The 26153-nt window shown below is 40.3% G+C and overlaps 1 protein-coding gene and 1 long non-coding RNA gene across 3 annotated transcripts in view; one reads left to right on the top strand and one right to left on the bottom strand.

Moving 5' to 3' along the window:
* The window catches only part of Spata13 (spermatogenesis associated 13), a 322568-nt gene that overhangs the window by 260887 nt on the left and 35528 nt on the right, over positions 1-26153 (bottom strand). The window lies entirely within an intron of this gene.
* On the top strand, positions 19769-25813 carry LOC124984755 (uncharacterized). The gene is made up of 3 exons (XR_007108749.1): positions 19769-19880; positions 23783-23843; positions 23922-25813. It is a non-coding gene; the product is annotated as an uncharacterized LOC124984755 (long non-coding RNA).

Here is a 26153-nt window from a genome sequence, read left to right as displayed (position 1 = left end):
TGCTTCCAACAGTGTTCATTTGCAATTCATGGACTCAGAGGACATCAGAGGTGGGAAGAGGCTTTTCTGAGGCACACGATGATACGTGGTCCATAGCAGATGGGGCTGGAACCCAGCTTAACTCACAGCACACTCATCTCTAGAATCTGCTGGAAAAAACCTCAAGTAACACAACAAATGTGCTTTAGTACAAAAGTTAACCAGTAGCACATTTGTGGGAAGTAGGTTTGGGTCTCCCAGGATAGGTAACAGCATCAATTTAGGAGGCCCTCTCCCTTTATTTTAGCATCTGAGTGTGGTACAAATTGTCACAGTTGCCTAACATGGCAGCTTGGTGCTCCAGGCCCACAGAGTCCTGCCAGGGTGGGCACAGCCCCAGAACGCAAGACCTTGATCACAAACATGATGCACGAATCCTGGATGTGGAGATGAAAAGGCAAGTTTTATGTAACATTCAGAAAGCACAAGAACAGCCTTGCATTAAACTTCTGGCTGAGACCCAGCATAGGAATGTGACATCACCTCTTCTGGATTCTTGCCCAAGGCTGAGACCTGGCAGCTGCCACACTGTGTTCCGGGTGCTGCTCTGGCTGGACACCAGCGGGGCTCTCCCCTCCTTTCCTGGCCATTTGCCTGGTTCAGGGACAGTGGTCCCTGAGTGACAGCTCTTGGGACTCAGCCAGCCTCTAATCCTACTCAACGTAAGGCATCCCCACTGTTCTGCCTGTTTTCTGTTTTGATTTGTTTTGTTTTGACATCTCCTCTTTTAACAGGGATGTTTGGTTTCTTGGGAAGACTAGTCAAGCAGGTAAATTAGGCTCTGGGAAACTGACCCATCCACATTATCAGATTTCAAGGAATTAGAGTGATTGAAGATTTTAAGTCTTCTGTTAGTGACTGAAAACCAACTTTTTGTTTTCTAATATCTTCTATATTTAACATTATAATGGTTCCTCAAAATATCGTGGTTAATAGCAATCCTATAATTTCTACAGTTGGTTCAGATAGAGCCTGAAAATATCTGCAAATGAAAATCATCAAATTTGCCTTTTCTAGCTCGTGAAGGCTCCTGCAGATACTGACTGTTGGCTGCATGGAAAGGGGCTTGAGGTATTTTCTTCAGGGCATTTATATATGTGATATAAAGGCCTCACTGAAAAACATCTCTTCCACCCTGTGCTTAACAGGACCTGCACTTCATGTTTTTAGCATTCTGAAGTTAGCATGATAGCATATGTACAGTACAGGTGGCCCTCTGTAGCCTCAGATTCAACCAATCATGGAACAAAAATATTAAAAAGAAGTTGTGTGTGTACTGAAACACATACAGGCTTTTTCTTCACCATTATTCCCTCAACGGTACAGTATAATAGCTCTTTACATAACTTACTGCATCAGACATTATAAGTTGCTGAGAGGCAATATAAAGTCTAGGGGAGGATATATGTGGGTTCTATGCAAAAACTATGCCATTTTCTATAAGGGACTTGAGCATCCACAGGTTTTGGTATCTTTGAGGGTCTTAGAACCAATCCTGTAGGTATACTGAGGGTCAACGGTAAATAAGTATAAATAATAGACTTCCTATCTAGACTCCATAAATATTGCACAACACTGCTTAAGTTGCACTACAACATTAATATTTAAAAGCTTACTATGACTATTTATACTGTCCTAGGTATTATTCTTGTTACTGCAGCTGATGATATTTTAAAATATCAAAGAAAGCTAAATAACCAGAGGATCAATGAGCTTGTATTCTAGGTTCCCATCATGTCCAGGATTAGAATTAAGACATTTCTTGACCTTAATCCTAAATTTAAGTAACTGAGGATTTAATAGCCCTTTTATCTACTTCATTATTATCAGTTTTTATTTTTTTTTCAATGTTGGGAATTGAACTCAGGGCCTCTCCAGGGCTCTACCAAAGAGCTATACCCCTTACCCTTTTTAAATTGTTCTTTTATATTTCAAGACAGGGCCTCACTCAGTTGCCCAGAGGCTGCTCTCAAACTTGAGGTCCTCCTGCCTGGGTGGCAGGAATTACTAGAATTACTGCCTCTGTGCCTGGTTCAGCTCCTATCTTAATTAATTTCCTTTTCTTAGGTTCTTTTGTTTTATTCTTTTTTCTTACTTCCATTTCTTGAGATGAACTGAACTTGTCTTCTTGAAACTCCTTCTATTACAAAGACAGTATTTAAAGCTATTTTCTCAAAACACGACTTTTCCTGGATGCCATAGTTTTGTTACAGGTCTTCCTAGTTTTAATTGCTTACCAAACAACTTGTAACTTCATAGTGTCAACCTCATCTTCCTCTTTGCTCAAGAGACATTTTATGAGAGTGTGCCTTTGCTGTTTTACTTCAGTTAGAGACTGATGACTTTACAGTCTACTCTCTTGAACTATTTGAAGTGTACTTTATCATCAAGTACCTGATTAAATTGTACACATTTAAAAGGAAAAATAGTTAATGTATATTCTATTTACATGATGCAAATACATATATATGATCACATGCAATTAAGGATGTATTAAGATCTTATTTATCTTTGAGTATTTAAAGTTCACTAATATGCTGAATTCTAAGAATATGTAGAATCATCCATTACATTTGTGTTTCATCAAGTTCTGTTTGTATTTCTGGGTAGCTTTTGCTCTGTATGTGTAGGTCTGTGTTGTTTTGTGTCTTAATTTATCTAAATTAAATTTATCTAATTTATCTTATTTAATTTATCTAAGAATGTTAAAATGCAACAGGTGCTTTGGTCACCTGGGAAGTACCAAGGAAAAACATAGTGAGGTACCACTTCACAGCCGAGTAATGTGTGATAGTGAATCTATATGTCGACTGGACAGGGCTGAGGGATGCCCAGGTAGCAGTAAAACATCATTTCTGGGTGTGTCCACGAGGGTGTTCTCAGAAGAGATCAGCATTGGAATCAGTGGACTGAGTATAGAAGACCTGTCCCCATCCAGGTGGGTCAGCATCATCCAGACTCACTGATGGCTTGGATAGAACAAAGAGCGCACAGGTGGAGTGACCTTGGTGGGGGAAAGAAGAAGAAAAACGGGAGGAAGAAAGGCAAATTCTTGAGCTAGGGCATTTGTCTCATCTTGTCCTCAGACATGGGTGCTCTTAGTTCTTGGGCCTTTGAACTGGGACCAGTACTTACACCATTGGCATCCACAGCTAAGGTTTTGGATTTAGACTGGAATTATACTGCCAGCTTTCCTGTTCTCCAGATAGAAGATTCTGAGACTTCTCAGCATCCATAATGGTGTGAGACGATCTCTCATAATCAATCAATCAATCTCCTCTCTCTCTCTCTCTTTATATGTATATATATAAAGAGAAATGAGAATTTCTTTCATGTACAAGAATTTCAGAACAACTGGATTTCTAACACCCTCAAATTGGAAGTCTAATTCCCATCAATGCTAGAATTCATAAATAAATTTATAGTATTATACAGTGTACATCCATACAGCCGTAAGAATGAATAAACTATTGCTACACACACATCATGGATGAATACTGAAAACACGGTGTTGAACGTAAGAAGGCAGGCCCAGAAGGGCTCACACTATATTGCTCCATTATACAACCCCCCTCAAATAGGCATAATATGTGCAAAGTATTAAATGTCAGAATAGTGGTCGCCTCCTAGGGTGGAGAAGTGAGTAGGAGACAGGAGGAGGTTTTCTGATTCACCCACCACTAATGTGATGGCATTTGCCAGTAAATGGATGGAGCATTTGGATTCTTAAGCCAAATGCTAACATATGTGTGTTCGCCTTGAGAAAAATCAAAGAAACTGCACATTAGTGATTTGTACATTTTTGTGTGTGTGTGATAGACTCCAAAAAGAGTTTTCTTAAAAAAAAAAAATCTAAAAGGTTTCTTCTCAGCAAAGGAAACAACAAATAATGTGAAGAAAGGACCTACAGAATGGGAGAAAATCTTTACCACATGAACGTCAGAAACAGCATTAATCTCCAAGATATATGAACTCAAAGAACTTAACACCAAAAAACCACAAATAACCCAATTAATAAATGGGCTAAGGAACTGAATAGACACTTCACGGAAGAAGAAATACAATCGATTAACAAGTATATGAAAAAATGTTCAGCATCTCTAGCAATTGGAGAAATGCAAATCAAAACTACTCTAAGATTTCATCTCATCCCAGTCAGAATGGCAATTATCAAAGATACAAACAACAATAAATGTTGGTGAGGATGTGGGGAAAATGTACCCTCATACATTGCTGGTAGGAATGCAAATTAGTGCAACCATAGAAAGTGGTATGAAGATTCCTCAAAAAACTTGGAATGGACCCACCATTTGACCCAGCTATCCCACTTCTCGGTTTATACACAAAGGACTTAAAATCAGTATATCACAGTGATGCAGCCAAATCAATGTTTATAGCAGCTCAATTTACAATAGCTAAACTATGAAACCAACCTAGATGCCCTTCAACAGATGAATGGATTAAAAAAGATGTGGTATATCATATATATATATTTATATCATATATATGTAATATATATGTGATAGAATATTACTCACCCTTGAAGAAGAATGAAATGATGGCATTTGCCGGTAAATGGATGGAGCTGGAGAATATCATCTAAGTGAAATAAGTCAATCCACAAAAAACTCAAAAGCCGAATGTTTTCTCTGATATGCAGATGCTAATTCACAATGTGGGGGGTGGAGTAGGGAAGAATAGAGTTACTTAAGATTAGGTAGAGGTGAGTGAAGGGAGGGGAGGGTATACGGAGATGGGAAGGATAGTAGAATGAATCAGACATTATTATCCTATGTACATATATAACTATATGACCAGTGGGATTCTACATCATGTTTAGTCAGAAAAATGAGAAATTATACTCCATTATATATGATGTATCAAAGTGTATTCTACTGTCATGTATAACTAATTAAAACAAATTAAAAATTTAAAAACAAAACATAATAAAAATAAATTTTTTAAAAATCACTTTCTGCATGAGTTTCAGTATTAGGGCTTCCCCCACCCCCGCTACATTTCCTGATTTTTTAATCAGAAAACAAAGAATGAAACTCTTTTAAAACCTAAGAAAACTGTTTTATGTACTAAATAACATGTAAATGAATCAACTTACCTATAGTAAAGGAGCTGAGTAAACCCATGAAACTTAAAATTATCATCAAAATCTTAATTACAGTTTCTGATTAAACACAATCTAAAACACACACACACACACAATCTACTATGGGGTTCTACATACAATTTTTTATAAGACAGAAAATGTAACACTTGGTATTTTTTTACAACTGTGTCAGGCACTGTGCTAATTCCTTCTGATAAAGCACTTTGCTTAATTGCCCACACTCATTCAACTGGGTATTATGATTTCACTGTCCAGATCAGGAAAATGGGGCTCGAGGAAGGTTGGTCTGACCAGAGGCGGAGGCTGATGGTCTGGAGAACTCCCTGGTCTTGACAAGGTGGGAAGGGCCGCCTCTTGCTAGAAGGGGCATCAGGACTTTCGTCCGGCAACTTGGTTTGCTGGAGGGGCTGACATGTGGAGTTACAGACAAATCCCTGGCACCCTGTGGCTCCACCTTTTTAAAAAAATGTCTTGTATTTTTCAGACCTTTATTTTATTTGTCTATATTTATGTGGTGCTAAGAATGGAACCCAGTACTAGGCAAGCGCTCCACCACTCAGCCCCAGCCCCAGCCCCTCCACCTTTTTTTTTTCTGTGAAGTGCCAAGATGATCTTCCCCGTGATATGTATATGAATTGCTTACAGATACTTCAGCACTAACCTCAAGCTTTAGTATTTGTCCATCAACTTCTGGACTTCTCTTGCACAATGATTTTATTTCACTGCCCCTTTTTAATAAGCCTGGTATGGCTCATGGTGTTATTTTAGACACTAAATTTCTTCCACAACAACATTTACTCTATAGCATTTGTAATTATAAGAAAAACCTTGTATTATATGATCTACCTGATTTAATTTAATACTCATATTTAGGTTAGGGCATTAGATTTTTTTACTTCATAACCAATTAAACTCAGATCCAGAAAAGTTTACTCAAAATGCATGTTTCCAAAATGCTTTGGCTCATAATAAAAGGTGCATATAGAATAAAGTTGAAACGCAAAATTTAAAACCTCAGGGAAAGGGAAGAAACTTCTTAGGATAATAGAAAGGCCATGGCTGGATATTAAATTTAGCTCCGAGCTTTCCGGAAGACAAGAAATACATAAATCCCTATATCTGATAGAAGGAAGTAGGTCAGTTATTCAAAGAAGACAATTTTCCAGATAAGAATTTCCAAGGGGCTTGCCAAAAAAACTTATACAACTTTGTCCAGAGGTTTGACAATGAGTGATAGACATGAGATGTAGGGCAGACTCAGAATCAGAATCACTTTAAAAGGAAAATCTTATGAATTCAATAGCCTTGGATTTTATTTTTACAGAATGAAATCAAGGAAAAATTAAAAGAACAAAGGAAGAAAGAGAGATTTGGAGTTTCGAATCTGGCAATGAGGCAAAGATAGCAGGTTAGCTCTCGTGGTCCCAGCTCAGGGGTCCACTTAAATCACGGGCCAGGTCAGACCTCTGCCTTCTGAGTCTTAGTTTTATTACCAGGGAAAAAAAATGAAATTAACAATATTTTTCCTGTCTGCTTCCCATTAAAGTACCCTGTGGTATGCAGGATGCTATACCAAGGTAAATCCATCAGCACATTTCCATCAAAATGGAAAGAACAATATGAAAAGCTGTTTCCCAAGGTTGAGACGTGGTTAAAATGTACCATTCTCTGCAACCCTGGTCTTGAGGGTGATTTCATTTGTTCCACTTACTGTTCTTTCCAATTTTGTCAGGAAGGGTATTTATCAGAAAATCTGAATGTCTGATGAATCAGCACAGAATTACAAAAATGTGCTGCAAAAATGTGACCTTTCACTCTGCATGGTGCTTGCCCAATATTCTGCCCTTCCCCTGTGGCAAAGGGCGACAAACAAAAGAAATTCCCCGATTGAAGCTATGAGAGACATAAAATGTGGGAACAAATTCAACAAGGACTGTGAATTTCAGAAAGCTTGTTGTTTTCCTCCAAGCAGACAACCACGGATTCCAACCTGGAAGTCAGCAGTGAACTCAAGACTCTGAGACATGAATGCCTGTAAATGTGTGTTCGTGAACGCATCAGTGTGTGGATCCATCAAACAATCGAGGCCCAGAATCGAGGAGATGTGATGTTCTCTTCCTGGAGTAGTTACGTGGTTGTCAGAAATGACTTCCTCAACTTCCCAAGCTGCAGAGACCACAGTTGCGGATGAGAAAACTGAATGTGGTGTTTGTTCACACACACACAAAAAGACGGCACCTATGTTAGTCAACTTTCTGTTACTGAAATGAACAGATGAGATGATCAACTTCTAAAGAGAACAAGGTTATTCTGGTTCACAGTTTGGGAGATTTCGGTCTGTGAACCGTGAGTTCTATTGTTTTGGGCCTGGGGCAGCAAATCACAGCAACCCATTCACCTTATGATTGGAAACAAAAATGAGAGAGGAAGGGACTGGCTTCCTACAACTTCCTTTAAGGGGACACCCCCATTGACCTAAAACCTTCCAGTGGGTCACCTCTTTAAGGTTCTGCCACGTTCCAACAGGACCATGCTTTTAATACATGAGCCTTTGGAGATATTCCAGATCCCAAAATAGCAGCATCCAGCATATAGGCATCTGTCCTCCTGTGCCCTACCTCACCCTTGGCTGCATAATTCTCCGGAAATTTGTCATCACTGAAGCAACTGTCCATGGAGAAGCAGCTAAGGCAGAGAATTATACGACTAGGTAAAAGAGAGGGGACACGGAGCAAATGCAAATAGGCCACTGACATTTCTCTATGTCACGAAAGCTCATAGAGAGGAACGATCATGCAAACACCATAACCAAATGCCTGAGTTTAATGAGCTTGCATGTGTTTGACTGAACTGAGCCCCTTTGGTCATTATTGATGAAGACAGACATCACCAAAAGCTTCGTTAGCCATTTAGGTCAGTTGAAAATGTATACCATTTGCATCAGTCTGTCAACTGTCAAACCATTGTTAATGCTTTGAATTTATAATCCAAACAAACAGGAGACTTCTGAAGAATTTTTTATTTTTGGAGTGCTGGCGATTGAATCCAGGGTCTTTCACATGCTAAGCACACACTCTACCACTGTGCTATACTCCAGCATGAAGAACCAGTTTTCAGAGTAAGTTCCAGGTGTTTCTCTATGTGTAGACCTCAGACCTTGAGGGTCAGAATCAATTGGCTGGGGTGGGGGGTGGGGTCTTGATAAAAATGTAAACCCCTAGACTCTGGGTTAATCAACTGGGGCAGGCTTTCTCGTGGACACTCAGGAATTTCCATTTTGATCAAGCTCCCTGGATTATATCTATGCACAGTATATTTTGAGGTACTCTACCCTTAGAGTTAATTTGGTAAGGTTCACCTTCTAGTGATCAAGATACCAGATGACTGACTACCCGTGAGCCAACTCTGTGGGACGGTGAGTTAGGGCACATGTGTGAACACGCACTTAGGTATCTGATCTGAGTGATTTGTGAGAATCAGGATTAATGCCTTCAGCTGGCAACCCAGTTTGTGTTCAAAACCAAAGCCTTGTGAACATGCAATATTTAGAGAAGTGGTTTAAAGTCTGGATGCAGTGGTGCGTGCCTGTAATCCAGGTGGCTCTGGAGGCTGAGGCAGGAGGATCACAACCTCAGCAACTTTCTGAGGTCCTAAACAACACGGTGAGGCACTGTCTCTAAATAAAACACACACAAAAAAAAAGTGGCTGGGGATGTGGCTCAGTGATTAAAAGCTCCTGGATTTAATGTCTAGTACCAAAGAAGAAGAAAGAAGAAGGAAGAAGGAAGAAGAAGGAGGAGGAGGAGGAGAAGGAGAAGGAGGAGGAGGAGGAGGAGGAGGAGGAGGAGGAAGAGGAGAAGGAGAAGAAGAAGAAGATAAAGTGGTTTATAAATCTTTCCTCAAAGGCCAGAACACCTTCATGGCCCTTACTATTGATACTTTTTCTTTTCTTTTTTTTCCTGGTGCTGGGGATTGAACTCAGGGGCACTTAAATACTAAGCCACATCCCCAACCCCTTTTATTTTTTATTTTGGGACAGGGCCACCTTAGTTGCTGAGATTACAGGCATGTACCACTACCCCCAGTTGACACTTCTTAATTTTATGTGACTTTTCCTCTTCCCATGTGGTTGCAGCTTAAAAATTCCATTGGAATCAATGGAGCTTATTCATAATTTTCAGGACAAATACTACATCCCTAAAATTTGGGAGTAACAAGAGAAGACACCAAACTATTCTCTGAAAGCTGCACTCTCTCTCATGGTCAACACTGATCTATTATGGATGACACTCCTATAGTAAAGAGGAACTATGAATTTTTAGCAATTATGTCTGAGGGAAGAACTATCCTGTTTCTAGAGTTGGCCCACATACCTCAAATGCAACAAACAGATATCCCTGTGCCCATGCTCAATCCAAGAGAACGGCATCCCCACTACATGTTATGAACAGGCTCTGGTAAGCAATGTTATAGGATGATGGGAAGATGCAAACTGTGTACTAACATACTAAGACAGACCTTTCTGATTTATACTGGTTCCATCTTGCCTTTGTGACACTGCCATTGGTTACCAAGTCCTCTCTACCATTTTCTCAGCCTAAGCATAGCTGTCCATAACAGTCCTTCCCTCACTTTCCTTCTTCTCTATTTGTTCAGTCAGTTTTCTGTTGCTGTGACAAAATACTTGAGAAAATCAAGTTTAAAGAAGAAAGGTTTTCTTTGACTCCAGTTTCAGTCCATAGTAACTAGATCATTTGCTATGAACCTGAGGCAAGGTAGTACACCAAGGTATGGAGAGTGCATGGTGAAGCAAAGCTGCTCACCTCATAAGGATCAGGAAGCAGGGGTGGGAGGCTGGGGACAAGATATACCCTCCAAGGACATACTCCCAGTGCCCTACTTCCTTTAAGTAGACCCCACCTTCTAAAGTTTCCACACCCCACCAATAGTGCCACCAGCTGGGGACCAAGCCTTCAATTTATGAGACTTTGGGGGACATTCCAGGTTTAAACTATAACACTATTCTGATAGACATTTTTCTACCAATTTGAAGGCATGAAAATATGAGCTATGGGGGTAGAGAGAATAAAAAGGCTAAAAACAAAGTTTTTGTTCTGTTTTGTTTTTAGATTTTGGTAATGGGGATTGAACCCAGGGGTTTTCTACTACTGAACTATGTTCCTGGTCCTTTTATTGTTAATTTTGAGACATGGTCTTACTAAGTTACCCAGGCTGGCCTCAAACTTGTGAGCCTCCTGCCTCAGCCTCCCAAGTAGCTGGATTATAGGCATGTGCCACCAGGCCCTGCCAAAGTGTTTCCTTAATACCACTATGATTCCTAGCCCAACTCCACATTTATCTGTGTTTCTAACGTCTTTAAACCTTTGACCTATAAACTATTTGACAAAGTTATTACTGACTTTTTTAAACAAGAGTTTTAAATAATATAATATTACATGTTATATTATATAATATTATATAAACTAAACAGTTTTATGTAATGACACATTTTATACCAGGGCTATATATTTACAAGTGAGATTCTGCTTCTGAGACATTTGACTGGAGCAAAGGTGTCATAGATTATACAACTCTGACCCCGGTCAGTTTGGAAAATGAGAAGAGAGAAAGAAAGAACAAAAAATTTGATCTCAAAAATTCAGGTTAGGGCTGGGGTTGTGGCTCAGTGGTAGAGCGCTCACCTGGCATGTGTGAGGCACTGGGTTCAAGTCTCAGCACCACATATAAATAAATGAATAAAATAAAGGTCTATTGACATCTAAAAAATATTTAAAAAAAAAATTCAGGTTGGAACCCCCTTATTTAAATAATCCACAGAACTTACATAATATTGATTTGCTGGGAGAGTCTACAAAGAGGACATGTCACTTTTATTATGAGAAGTTTTTTGAATTTTCAGATATGGGTTTTTGAGTGATTTTCCAGTATGATTTTTGGGTTGAATCGAGCTACAAGGATAGACAGGAACCGTTTCAGTCCTATCCTAGGAAATGTCCATAGATGAGAGCACAGGCTGGTATTTCTATCTTGCTGTATTTGTTATTCCAAAGTAAAATGGCTTCTGCTGCTCTTATCTACACATGGCTTTACCCACAGTGTCTCCAGCACCCTTCCCCCGTGCCCTACTGCCCGCTTGCTCCCCAGCAGTCCACGGCCTGCCTCTGGGGTTCCTGGTAGCCCACAGCCATGGTGTGTTAGTTCATGCTGTGGTCTCATCTGATCAAAAGTTGCTTGTGATTGGCCAACTGTAGCCCAACCTCAAAAACAGGGAAGAGATTCATAAAGGAATTATAACAATTGGCAAAAGCCCGAGAGAGGAGAGTTCATCTACTAAAGGATTTGAAGTTGAAATACCCTGAAAATCCCCCTCTTCCCTTTCAATTGGTCCAATTCACATCCATAACAGAGAAACCCTAGTCAGATTTTCTTTGGGTAGTTTCTCCTCATTAACATGGAACTTTGCAAAATTGGTGCTTTCCTGGCTTTGTGTCCTAAGTTCTGTCTCTTGCAGGAGCAGATAGCTCTATCAAGTCTTGTTTTCCAATGTCAGCAGGGTCATAATGTTATCTTCCTCTCCAATCTCATTAGGCCTTAGAGCATAAAGGTGGAGTTATACCTGAGAGTACTATTAGTTTCTCTGTCCAATACTCTAATTACTATTTGATGTTCTGTTAAAAAGAATGTGGACAGACAGTCTCAGATTTTGTTCCAAATTTTGGGTCAGCTACTTACAAACTGGGAGATCTTGGGATCTAACTTCTTAAAGCCAACTCTCCTGACTTGAAAAATAAGGTTTATAATACACACTGTGCCTTGTTGTATTAGTCCATTTTCTGTTGTGATAGCAAAATACCTGAAGCTGAATATCTTATAAAGAAAAGAGGTTTATTTCACTTATAGTTTTGCAGGCTGAAAGTTGTTCAGTCTCTGGTGAGGGCCTCATGGTGGGAGCATGTGTGCAAAAGAGATGACACAGTGAGACAGGAAGCCAGAGACATCCAGAGGCCAGGCTTGCTCCTTTTATAACAATTCACTCTTGTGAGAACTAACGGGAGTTCCAGGAGAATGGCATTCATCTCTTATGAGAGTGGTGCCCCCAATGACCTAACTTCCTTCCACTAGGCTCCACCTCCAACTCCACTACCTCAAGAGCACCACACTGGGGACCAAGCGTACAGCAATGAACCTGGAAATTGTATCTAAACCAAACGAGCACCGGTTCAGAGCCTGGCAGGTCATGAGCATTCATCAAAGGCTGTTTCCTTCTTCCTTGCTGCCTCTCTAGGACTAGAACCTAGTATACGCTCTCTCCAGTTGACCTGCGGTTGCCGGCACTAGCCATTTGGTTTGGCCACTCAACATCTCAATCCTTTCTATTTCTACTGTATGGGTTTTAGCAGACCTTTAGGGAATTGTTGCTGAAAATATTTATCATAAAATACTAATATAACCAAGAGGTGCTTGGAATTGTCCACACATAGTCTGCTCTCAGTCTTCTTCACTTTAGGGCAGCAGCTTGCAGCCCGGCTCCTTCAGTAAGAAAGACCCTCTCCATACTTTGACCCAGGAGCTAATGACTCAAGACAGAAAGGCCAGGGTTCAACCTTTCTTAATGGGGACAGTGCTCCAGGTGACCAGAAGACTGCTTTCTTGCAGCAAAGGGGATATCAATGAGGACAGCACTAATAGTTGCCATAAAACTAAGCTCCAGTGTATAAGATATGGAACCAAAGTCAGCTAAATTCCCCCTAGTTCCAATCGTATATGCCCTTGAGGGAGAATAAATGACCACTTACTCCAGGCAAATAGAAGAAAAGCACGACTGATTGATCCTTCTTGTGAAGAACTGCAAGAAACGAAAGGAAGAAGAACCAGGACAAAGATTAAGAACTGGATTAGGTCCAAGACCTCCTATTGAGAAAGAGAAAGAAAACTGGCCTTTGATAAAACCAGATAATACAAAGAAACTAAATAAGTCAAGGCGCTTGCCAAGTTTTAAATTCCGATTTGCAAGTCGGACTATCTAAACCCCTTCTGTCTTTGGATGATTAAACTTGTACAAAGTTGTGAATCAGCTTCCCTTATCTGTGTTCCCTTAGGAATGACACCATTGTGTTTCTACCTACCATGTCCTCTCCCACCAGGCTTCCTCCTGCCAGGAAAGCCTGCTGGGGGGGGCCGTCAACCCCAGCTTGGTAAATGAGCAGTGGTCATGGAGGGGTGACTACCAGCTGCTGACTCACCCGGTGCGAAGGCAGAATTTAAGGAGAAAAATCAAGAGGTTGTTTCGAGAACATCATATACTGCCAAAACTTGTATTCATTGTCTGCAGAAGGCAGAGAAAGAAAGGACCCCTAATGACAAAGAGGCAGATCAGAGAGCAATCCAGGAGCAGGAGCCTGGTTCTCCCTTGTTTGTGATGGTGCAGATGATAACCTTTTCCAGCACATGAAGCTGGAACAGTGACCACAAAGATCACCCCTTTCTCCCTGCCTATCCCACTGAGCTGCCTTGACTAGGCTGTTACCCGGGATGAGCTGATTCTTCTGGACTTACAGGCTCCCTTTCTAGTTAGGATTAGAATTACTTTACATGCCATGGGTGAAATGCAGAGGCCCCAGGATCCTATCAAACACTTCAGTATTGAACTTCCTGATTATAACTGGGAATTCCTAGGTTCTAGTTAGCACGAGTTAGATCAGAGGTTGGCATACTCTTGCCGAGAGCAATGAATGCATCCACTGACTGTTTTTGCAAATAGAGCTGCACTTGGACACAGTCATACCTACCCTTCTACCTATCATTTATGACTGCATTCATGCAACAATGGTAGAGTTGAATAGCTGCAACAGAGACCAGAAAGCCTAAAACCTACATCTGTAATTTGTAGAGTTTGTTGACCCCTGAGTTAGATGCTTCTTGCTTCTCAGCACTCAGATAACAAGGCCCCTTGTTAAAATGTTGTACAGATACTTTTGGACTCACAATGGGTTTATGTTCTGATGAACCCATTGTAAATTAAAACTACCATAGGCTGGAAATGCAATGTACCTACCAAGTCCCATAGCTCAGCAGCACAGCATGCCATAGAGTATCAGTGGCTTCCCCTAGTGACCGCCAGGCTGGCTGGGAGCTGCAGTGGGGACAAAACAGGTTCAAGGTTGTCTTCCAAAGACAGACCACCTTGTGATTTTGAAGCTGACCATAGGGTTGGAATTCCAGGGTAAATACAGAACTAAGGGGACTAAAAACTCATTGACACAACTGAGGAAGGATTTGCTTTTATAAGTGACAGCCTAAAGGATTGGCCTTTCCTGACACATTACAGCAGATGCTGGGTTTTAAATTCCCCAAATAACAATCATAGTATATTTGTTGAGAATCTCTTAGTTGTTATTAACCTTCTTGGGAGGAAATGGGAGGAGTAATTTTTCTGAAAAATAACATATATATAGACATTGACAATTTCATTTATAATTTCTAGGAGTTCATAGATACCACCAAGTTAATCTATGAATTCCAGATTAATAAACATTATTAATATTATTATTTTGCTTCTTGTGAGAAAAATAAACTGAAAAACTAATCAAAGAACCTCTTTTCAATTGCCTTAATTAACAATTGGCAAGCATTTACTTGGTATTATCGTGTAGATATGAGGTTTCCCCCAAAAGCTCATGTGTGAAACAATGCCAGAAAGTTTAGAGGTGAAATGATTGAGTTATGAGAGCCTTCACCTAATCAGTGCATCAATCCTCTGATATGGATTAACCAAACAGTATCTATGGGCAGGTGGTATGGGACTGGAGTAGACAGATCCCTGAGGCACGCCTTTGGGTTTTATATTTTGTCCCTGGCGAGTAGAGCTCTCTCTGTATTCAGACTGCCATGTTCTGAGCTGCCTTCCTCCTCCATGTCCTTCTGCCATGCTGTACTTACTGCCTCATCTCAGATCTGGAGCAATGGAGTTGGCCATCTATGAACTGAGACCTCTGAAACTGTGAGCCCCAAATAAACTTTTCCTCCTCTACCTTGTTATTGTCAGATCTTTTGGTCATGGTGACAAAAAAACTAAAATATTTGGCAATTAAATGGAGAGCATCTACTAAGTGCCATCTACAGCAGTACAGACAATAATGCTGGAATTGAGAAAGGAAAGAGGTTTTTGTTAGGAAGGTAAGAGAAGCCTTTGCAGAAGAATTTTGATTGGTTTATGATCTTAAGGAACAGTAAAGTTGCCAGGTGCAGTGGCTCACGCCTGTAATCTCAGCAGTTCTGGAGGATGAGGTAGGAGGATCACAAGTTCAAAGTCAGCCTCAGCAATTTAGCAAGGCCCTTAAGCAACTCAGTGAGACCCTGTCTCTAAATAAAATATAAAAAGGGTTGGGGATATGGCTCAGTGGTTGAGTGACCCTAGTTCAATCCCCAGTACCAAAAAAAAAAAAAAAAAAAAAGAAAAGAACGGCAAAGTTGCTGGGTTCTGGGGTACACACCTGCCTGAACCCCAGGTACTCAAGAGGCTGAGGTAGGAGGATTACAAGTTTGAGGCAAGTCTGGGCAAGTTTGAAAACTTATCTCAAAAAAAAATAAAAAGGGCTGGTGTAGTTCAGTGGTAGAGTGCCTGCTAGCATGTATAAGTCCCTTGGTTTAATCTCCAGGACCAAAAAAGCACAAATGAACAGCAAAGTTTTGGACAGCAGAAAGGAGCAAGCAGGAGTGGGCTACGAATGTCCTCATGGCTTAGAGAGTTCTTAGTCTGGGTTTCTCACCTGTGTGTCACAGCAAGGGAGAACCTAAAACTTTCCTAATAAGAATGACATTGAAAGCAATGTTTGTTTCAGATTCCATATTGCAACTAACCTTTAAGAAACTCAAACAAGCCCACCATTATCTGAAAAGTTGTTTAAGTAATCCTCCTCTTCCCACTTAGTATCCGTGTGAGGCCAGGTTGTCTTCATCTACTTCAAACAAGACAACATATTCAGCAGATTCAGATTAAAGGCAAGAGCAGATAGGAGAATCCAGCTGTCTTCCATTAAGCCTGACACCAAAGAGATTTGCAAACTCCAAAACAGTGCCATTCTTCTTACTGAATTTTTTTGGCTTCGAAAAATATAGCTATTTTTATCAAAATATGTAATTTATATAATGGGATTATTATGGGTTTTTCTTTTTCTTTTCTTTCCTTTTTGGGGGGTGGTATTAGGGATTGAACACAGAGGTGCTCTATTCACCAAACTACAACCCCAATTTTTTAATATTTTTTTCTTTTTTTTTTTTAATCTTGAGACAGGGTCTCATTAAGTTGCCAAAGATCTCACTAAGTTGCTGAGATCAAACCTGTGATCCTACTGCCTTAGTCTCCTGAGTAGCTGGGATTACAGGCATGTGCCACCATACCCAGTATAATCTGGTGTTTAAAAATGGAATTAAAAACTCTTAAAACTTCTTTGGTTTAATTTATAATACTATAAATATTAGTGGATCTAATGCTTTATAATCAAAAGCTCCTCAGTATCCTTAACTTTTTCAGAACATAAAGAATCCTGAGAACTCTGCCTTTTACATACAAAAAATGACTAAGGGATGTGTCTCCCACTAGTGATGTTTCTCTGGCATGGTTTTTTCCCAAGTTTGTTTCCTAGCTTCCAAGTGCCAGTTTAAGTCAGGCTTTGTGCCCAGAACTCAAAAGACTAGTCTGTTCTCATGGCCTTTAAGGTTCCTAGCATTCTGGTCCAAGTTTCTGTGGCCAAAGCTAAACCAGGTGATTTAAGAGTACAATTTAGGAAGTAAAAGATTCCCAATAAAGAAAAGCATAGAAGGTGTTTCTCTTAATAATTTTAAATTGTAATGCGGCATTATCTGCCATATAACTGGTGTCTACTGAGACACACATTGAGGAAATAAAAGACATAAGAAGTGGCTTTCCCCAAAATAGCCTTACGTGTAGCCCAGAGCTTTATTTATTGACAAAAAATTGGATGGACAAAGGATGACCATGATGTCTTTGTCACTCTCCTCACTGAGAAGTGGAATTTATTCTCCCACATCCTGACTCTAGTGTGGCTCTGTGGTTGCTTAAGGAATGAATTATGGCAGAAGCAGTACTGTGCCAGTTCTAGGTTTAGCCTTTTAGAGGACTGACAGGCAGCTTTTGCTTCTGCCCTCTGGTAATACTCACTCCTCGGACTCTGCCTCTCAGACTGTTTAAGTCAGCTTTTTGTTGTTGTGACCAAAACACCTGAGAAGAGCAATGTAGTTTCGGAGATCTCAGTTCATAAATGGCTGACTCCATTGCTTGGGCCCAAGATGAGGCAGCACATTATGAAGATGGGCCCCGCAGAGGAAAGCTGTTCCCCTCATGGCAGCAAGGCAGCAGTGGGGAGTGGAGGAAAAGGCAGCAAGGAAGATGCACCCCTTCAGGGCATGCCCCCAGTGACCACCCATGCCCCACCTGCCTACAGTTACCTCCCAGTCTGCCCATTCAGACCAAGATGACAGATTAAGTTACAGCTCCCGGAATCCCATCATTTCACCTCTGAGCTTTCCTGCATTTACACAGGAGTTCTGTGGGGAGGGGGGTCACCTCATATCCAAATCATACAGATCCAGGTGCCACGCTGTGAAGGTCCCATGCCACATGAGGAGTCATGTGTAGGTCCTGTGGTCAACTTCTGGCTGAGCTGCACCAAGTGACAGCCATGCAAGTGGCCCATTGTGGTTGGTTCAGCCCAGTGAACCTGAAGATGACTATGGCCCAGGGGGTATCACAAGACTAGGACTGCCCAGGAGGGTGCAACCAATACACAAGACCACGAGGAATAATGAAATAGTCTCTTTCAGCTATTATGTCAACCTGTGTCTGGTTTATTATACAATGATAGATAAAAAGTATAATTGGGAGATATTGCTTGAATTTATGGAGAAGTGTAATACCTCTCCAAATCACTTTATCAAGACCTGTTGAGAAAGCATAAAACACCAATTTCATGTTTTAAGGATATTTAACTCGTGTACCTGTATCAAGTCCTTCCATGTTAGGAAATGGATGGAAGTCTCCATTTGACATTAACCAACAATGAATTCTTCAGACTAACGTGAGCATTTAGCATTAAATGATTGAACTCAACCAATTCAGTGGAGCATCTGGTCTCCTCCGTTACAATTATTTCTCCATATCCACCAGGTCCACATCCTCAGATTCCACCAATCACTGATCAAAAATGCTTTAAAAAAAGTTGTGTTGGTACTAAGCATGTACAGAGTTTTTCCTTGTCATCATTCCCTAAACAGTACAGAATAACAACTATTTGCATAGTTTTTACAGTATAGTAGGTATTATAAGTAGAGATAAAGTATCCGAGAAGATGTGCGTAGTTTCTGTGCAAATACTGCATCATTTTATATAAGGGACTTGAGCATCCTGGGATCTTGGTATCTGTGGGGGGGGGGGGTCCTGGAACTAACCCCTCAAGGATATTGGGGGACGACACATATTTGTTACAGAGTAGAAGGAACCTCAGACTTCTTTTCCCATTCAGCTCCTCCACTCAGGAGCAACTGATGAGCTTCAAAAGGAAGGTTCCCCTGGGTTTGAAATCTAGATTTTGTGGTTGATTTTTCCCAACATTAAGCTCCCTTCTTGCCCAAGACCATAATTCCAAGAGTTTCCGGCATTATTCTGGGAGTCTAAACAGACTTTTAAACAGCTGCTAAATGTCGATGGGCTCATGATTCCTCAGAGGAATTTTTCTGTGGGTGGGGGAAGCCACCGCCTATGGCTCCTAATCAAGTGTCGAAAGTGCACCCACAAAGTTGAAAACAGCAGCGTGGAATCTTCATGAACTTGATGGAGTTAAGTGGTTTTCTCCTCCATAAATAAGGGCTTGCTATAGCATTCTTTCCATTGCCTTCTTTCTTTCTGTTTGGTGAAGACTTTTCTCCGTTAAGTGAGAAAAACAAAGGGACTGATATAGCCAGGTGGTTACCAGGGTCTCCTGACTTCCCTTTCATTCCACTCTCCTGACACTGCCTTCTAAGGCTGTCACACAGGCTGACCACTAGGACCTGCCTGCGTGTGATGCATGAAAATGCAGCCAGGGCAGAGGTGGCTTTCTTTGTCATCATCCCAAGCAACACACTAAACACAGCTTCGCTTCCCTCTCAACCTGATTGTTCTTTTATTTTTAATTTTTATTTTATTGACTTGGTTGTTTTTGGCTTTCACTTTTATTAAATTTTTGAAATTCTATATTCTGAGTGGTTTTATTCAGTTTGGGGGTTTCACACCAAGTATGCAGGTCAGGTGAGTGGTCTTGCTCTCAAATGCTAACAGTCAAACCTGCTGCTGGGACTTCCAGCTCTTTCCTAATATTGAAGGACTTGGTGCTGATCAATTTTAAAATATCTTTTAAAAGGTTAAATAGATGTGCTACGTGTCTAGAAAACAAAGTGACTTTTTCCCCTTTCTCTCCAATAAAAGTATTATATTACACAATCCACCCGTATTGAGTCAAACAAATGAGTCAAACATTCCCTGGCCAGGACTATATCAAATGCCCCAGTATTCCCAGTTTGGGTGACCTAGAAAACAAAAATTAAGTCTGAGACCTTCTTAATCAACTAAACTGAACCACTGGAATGAAAACCAGGCCCTGAACGATGGGGAGCCATGAGGGCAGGGCCACCGGACGCAGTGAGTATATTTGGGTATACATAAAAGATGGGTTACATTTCAGGACAAACTTAACCTCATGCATGAAGTTATTTTGCTCATGGATTTTCCCATGTTCCTGGGACTCTAATGCCTTAGTTTTTAATTCTTTTGCAGTACTGGGGATGGAACCCTGGGTCTCCTGCCTACTAAGCACACACACAACAGCTGAGCTAGGCCCCTTAGCACTTTAATGCCTTATTATTATCATTTTAAATATTTATAGTTGTAGGTGGACACGATAACTTTATTTTATTTTTATGTGGTGCTAAGGATGGAACCCAGTGCCTCACATGTGCTAGGTAAGCGCTCTACCACTGAACTACAACCCCAGCTCCTTAATATTATTATTATTTTTGAACCCAGAAGGGCTTTAGCACTGAGCCACAACCCAGTTTTTTTTATATATATTTTATTTAGAGACAGGGTCTCACTGAGTTGCCTAGGGCCTTGCTAAGTTGCTGAGGTTGAACTTGAGATCCTCCTGCTTCAGCCTCCCGAGCTGCTAGGATTAAGATGTGCCACCACCACACCCCACTTAATGATGCCTTATTTTGGACCAGAAGCCTCCATAGTCTCTATTACTCCAGAAAGGAATGAGGCAGCCTTTCCTCACAGTCAACCCTGTGAACAAACAGAAAAGGAAACACCCGCCATTGAATTGTGTCCCTGTGACACAGAGCTGGACTGATTCCTACAGCACCACACTTCTTTTTTTTCTTTTTTAATTTATTTTTATTGTAAACAAATGGGATACATGTTGTTTCTGTTTGTACATGGAGTAAAGGCATACCATTTGTGTAATCATACATTTACATAGGGAAATGGTGTTTGATTCATTCTGTTATTTTTTCCTTCGCCCTCACCCCTCCCACCCCTCCCACCCCTCTTTTCCCTCTATACAGTCCCTCCTTCCTCCATTCTTGCCCCCCTCCCACCCCCCCATTATGTGTCATCATCCGCTTATCAGCGAGATCATTCATCCTTTGGTTTTTTGAGATTGGTTTATCTCACTTAGCATGGTATTCTCCAATTTCATCCATTTGCCTGCAAATGCCATAATTTTATTATTCTTTATAGCTGAGTAATATTCCATTGTATATATATACCACAGTTTCTTTATCCATTCAACAATTGAAGGACATCTAGGTTGGTTCCATAGTCTGGCTATTGTGAATTGAGCAGCTATGAACATTGATGTGGCTGTATCTCTGTAGTATGCTGATTTTAAGTCCTTTGGGTATAGGCTGAGGAGTGGGATAGCTGGGTCAAATGATGGTTCCATTCCAAGTTTTCTAAGGAATCTCCGAACTGCTTTCCAGAGTGGCTGCACTAATTTGCAACCCCACCAGCAATGTATGAGTGTACCTTTTTCACCACATCCTCTCCAACACCTATTGTTGCTTGTATTCTTGATAATCACCATTCTAATTGGGGTGAGATGGAATCTTAGGGTAGTTTTGATTTGCATTTCTCTTATTACTAGAGAAGTTGAACATTTTTTCATATATCTGTTGATTGCTTGTACATCTTCTTCTGTGAAGTGTATGTTCATTTCCTTAGCCCATTTGTTGATGGGGTTATTTGTATTCTTGGTGTAGAGTTTTCTGAGTTCTTTATATATTCTGGAAATTAGTGCTCTATCTGAAGTATGAGTGGCAAAGATTTTCTCCCACTCTGTAGGCTCTCTCTTCGAATTGCTGATAGTTTCCTTTGCTGAGAGAAAGCTTTTTAGTTTGAATCTATCCCAGTTATTGATTCTTGCTTTTATTTCTTGTGCTATGGGAGTCATGTTAAGGAAGTCTGATCCTAAGCCGACATGTTGAAGATTTGGACCTACTTTTTCTTCTATAAGATGCAGGGTCTCTGGTCTGATTCCGAGGTCCATGATCCATTTTGAGTTGAGTTTTGTGCAGGGTGAGAGCACACTTCTTGTTAATGCTGCATGAGCATCCCTTACCAGCACAGAGGACAACTGTGGCGAAGAATTATTTGAAAAAGTAGGGCAAGGGTAACCCAAAGAAGCAGCTCACCTAAATTTCAGCAGCTCATCTATCATTTTTGCATCTACAGGGCCTGGCTGAGTAACTAGTACCTTGGAGAAAGGCTCAATATGTGTTCATTGCTTGATCTAGTCTATGGAAAAAATCTCAGTTTTTAGAAACATTCATTGCATCATATTTTCTTGAATTTTGAAGGTCATTTCATTTTGTCAGGTCACTGAATTTTCCTTTCTCTAATTAAATTCTGCCAGTCATCTATGTGTTTCTCTCACATTGACTTCATACCTGAAAGGCCTGGAAGAGTGGCCGTCAGTTACTGAACAGGGTGATCTCTCCTTGTACACTAACACTTTAGAATGCTGGTGTAGGCGATTTGTTAGGATGCACGGACATGCTAGAGTCAGACTGACTGCAAGGAAACTGATAAAAGTTTCCAAACCAGTCAAGCTAATGACAAGACCTTGGTCTGTACTAAATGCCCCAAGATACTGCCACAGAACAGGGGCCCTGCCCTGAGTCACAGGCCAGTCCCAGTACCGGTACTGATGCCATCTACAGAGGGGCTTCACTCACAGCCAGCAGTTCCCATCATGGCTTGGATGAATACATTCAACTAACTCACTCAATATAAGCCTCAAACACTTTTACTTCTTTGAATGTTAAAAAGCATTAAGAAATGAAGGGAATGCAGCAAACTGGGTGAAAACATAGGTTTTGGAGACCAGAACAGCAAGGATTGAATTTTGGTGATTACTTTGTTCATTTAAGCAAATTAATCTTTAAACCTAGTTTTCTCTGTGAAATTCAGATAATAATATTCAGATATTAAGTCGTGGCTGGCAATATGGCAGACTAAGAGATGCTATAAATCCTCCCACTACAGAGTATCTAAAATTGTTAGATTCAGTGTGTGTGTGTGTGTGTGTATAAATAGTTGGTTTTTTGGCTTTTTTTTTTTTTTTTTTTTTTTTTGTTGTTGTTTTTAAGAGATGGGGGTCTAGCTTGTTGTCCAAGCTGTCCTTGAACTCTTAGGTTCAGGCAATCCTCCTTCCCCAGCCTCCTAAATAGCTGGGACTATAGGCATGTGTTACTATGCCTAGCAATTTTTTTTTAACACCTGTAAAAACATATGGATGAGGTAGCAAGAGAGTAAATGAATTCTTCTTAAGTCAGGAATAAAGTTATAGAATAAGTCCAGGGAAATAGGAGATTATTGGATACTCAGTTGACCTGGAGGCGTCTTTCAGTCCCAGATGGCCTCTAGCTTTTATCTTAATGGAACCATGGACAACAGGAGATTAGGTGAGAGATAATTAGAAACCACCACATGAAAGACTATGTCCTTAGAGAAATGATAGCTAAGGGGGAAATGTAAACACCCCACCCAATCAGTTGACAAACTGATTTTGGTTCATACAGAAGGTTCATAGAAGGTGTTTCTGCAATAGTTGCAACTGGAAACTAATGTTCTTCCATAGGATAATGTCATGATTTAGATCTTAAATGTCCCCTAAAGTCACAAGTGTTTAGGGTTTGGTCATCAGCCTGTGGGAGGTGGGGCCTAGTGGAAGGAAGTCAGGTCATTGAATGTATACCCTAAAAGGGGAAATTGGGACCTTTCTTTCCTTGCTTCTCTACTGGTATGAAGTAAACAGACCTCCTCTGCCATAAGCCCTCACCAGAGGTAACAGGGTCAAGTGACCATGGAACAAAACCTCTGAAACAGTAAGCCAAGATAAATATTTCATCTTTGAAGTTATTTATCTCAGGTATTTTGTCACAACAACACAAAACTTTGTTTAGCAATCTTAATTTCATATGTAATTTTAATTCTCTGCCACATGTGATATTATGACAATATTTTTTGGTTTTCTCTCACAGATGCTGGTTGATACATCCCTCCCCAAGTAATTCATGGAAACTAGAATTTCTCCTCTCCCAGGTGGGTCCTAGAAACTTTAGTCATCTGCTATCTTTACTGGATCCATAAAGAAATTCTCTGACTTACCTTGTCTTTTAGTAGGCCAGAGGACCCTCCTCACGCCCAAGGACATGCAGCCTCAGACCTGGAGGAAGGAATCTGCCCAATCAGGCCAAGAAGAATCTAGACAGGCCTTACTCAGTTTTACTACTTTATTCATTAGCAACTGTGGCTATGCAATGGAGTTTCCATAAAAATCCCAAAAGACAGGATTCAGAGACTTTCTGAATAGTTGAACACATGGTGGTGCACCCAGAGAAGACATGGCAGCTCCAAGTCCTTCCCCCTTACCTCACCCTATGCGTCTCTTTATCTGGAAGAGTTCTGTGAGTCACTCAAACAAATTAATCTCAAGGAGCAAGGTTGTAAGGACCTTGATTTATAGTATGTGGATTAGCAACATAAACAAAATGACCAGGGCTTGCAACTGGCATCTAAAGTCACGTGAGGTAATCCTAAGGACCAATCCCTTAACTCATGGGATCTGATGCTATCTCCAAGTAGAAAGTGCCAGAACTGAACTGGTCTATAGAGAGAAAAATAGACACTTCATTTGTCTGATGCTCAGCCTACATTAAGTAACATATTTATAGGTTCCAGGGAATAGGATGAGGGTACCTTTCTGTTTACTGCACTAAGAAACCCCAATTTTCCCTTTAAATTAGAAAATAAAAAAATAAAAAGGTCAGTATTATGTTATCCTTATTCTCCAGAGAAATGAATTTACTGAGCTTTGTCATAATGTCTGCAGCCTTTCAAGAGAATCCAAGTATGTGAACAATCTTTGTGTTTTTTTAAAAACAACAGTTGAAGTTATTGTCCAGCATGCTATCTAGATCTTATGTTGTAAATTTTGTGTAAATTTAATTCCAGGAAAACTTGTTTCTGTAACTATATTCATCAGTGAAAACAGCATGGCCCACAAGGTTGAGCCGCTTGCATGGGCTACAGAAAACATGAGTTAAATCCATTCCACTTCCTAGAGATAGTTTCTGTCTTGTTTTAGCTCTAAAAAATAGTCTTCAATTTTAAAAACTGTGGTGAAAAACGCATAACATAAAATTGACCTTCTTAACCATTTTCATAAGAACAGTTCAGTCATGTTAATTATATTCACATTGTTGTGCAATCAATCTCCAGAGTTTTTCATCTTGCAAAACTGCAATTGTGTCCATGGAACAAAATTATTTAAAAAATTTAAAGCTGCCCCTAGTTCTCCAGTTATTAGTCATTTCTATCTTTTTAATTTTAATAATTTTTTCAGTGCTAGAGATCCAACTCAGTGCCTTGCACATGTTAGCCAAGCATTCTATCACTGAGCTATACCCCAAACTTGAAGTCATTTTTATCTTAATAAATAAAAAGAAAATGGCTTCAACTATCTTTGAAAAATTTGTAAAAACTTTTATGACATTATAGGAAACATTAAATTTGTCTAAGTACCTGTAAATACTGTGACTTCTGTAGATATTTGGTGAAGAGCACCTAATAAACAGAGCATGCTATAACTTTTTACCTAATTGAGCCCACTGACCTTCAAGCACTATTAAGACGTGTGTTCATCAGTCTTCCTTACTGTAACAAAACTCCTGAGACAATCAACTTAAAAAGAAGAAAAACTTATTTTGGCTCACAGTTTTAAAGGGCTCAGTTCATGTCAGTTGGCCCTGTTGCTTTGGGGCCTGTGGTGAGGCAGAACGTTGTGGTAGTAGCTATGGCAGAAAAGCTGGTCAACTTGTGGTAGCTGGGAAGCAGGGAATAAGGGTGGGCACCAGGATTACCATGTCCCCTTTGGAAGCACACCCCAATTATCTAAGAGCTCCCACTAATCCCATCCTTTTAAAGGTCCCATCACCTTCCAACAGCATCAAGCTGAGCACCAAGAATTTAACATTTATGCATTTGGGGAACATTCAGGATGTTTTATGGGTTTGGGGCCCTACTTACCCCAAAGGAAATCATAGGTAGGAGAGGATTTGCTTCCCACTAACACTTCTGTATTGCATGTTAAGAATTCCTTTGGCCAGATTTTGACATTTCACAAAATTAGGGAACAGGAATTCCTCCAGGCACTTATGCACAATCACAACACGACTGGATCTACCTTTCTGCCTGAAAGTCTTGTAATTGCCTTTATGCAAACTCTGCTTCAAGCAAACCAGACAATTCAGAGTTCTCCAAACGTTTTTTGTTTTAAAGTTACACTGTGTTGCCACTTAATATATTTCCTCCTCTTCATTTGTCAGACTACCAAAACTCTTCCAGCCTTCT

The sequence above is a fragment of the Sciurus carolinensis genome, chromosome 5 (genome assembly GCF_902686445.1).
Source record: "Sciurus carolinensis chromosome 5, mSciCar1.2, whole genome shotgun sequence".
NCBI classification, from domain to species: Eukaryota; Metazoa; Chordata; class Mammalia; order Rodentia; family Sciuridae; genus Sciurus; species Sciurus carolinensis.
The sequence above is the reverse complement of the archived record's forward strand: the minus strand, read 5'-3'. Positions and strand labels throughout refer to the sequence as shown.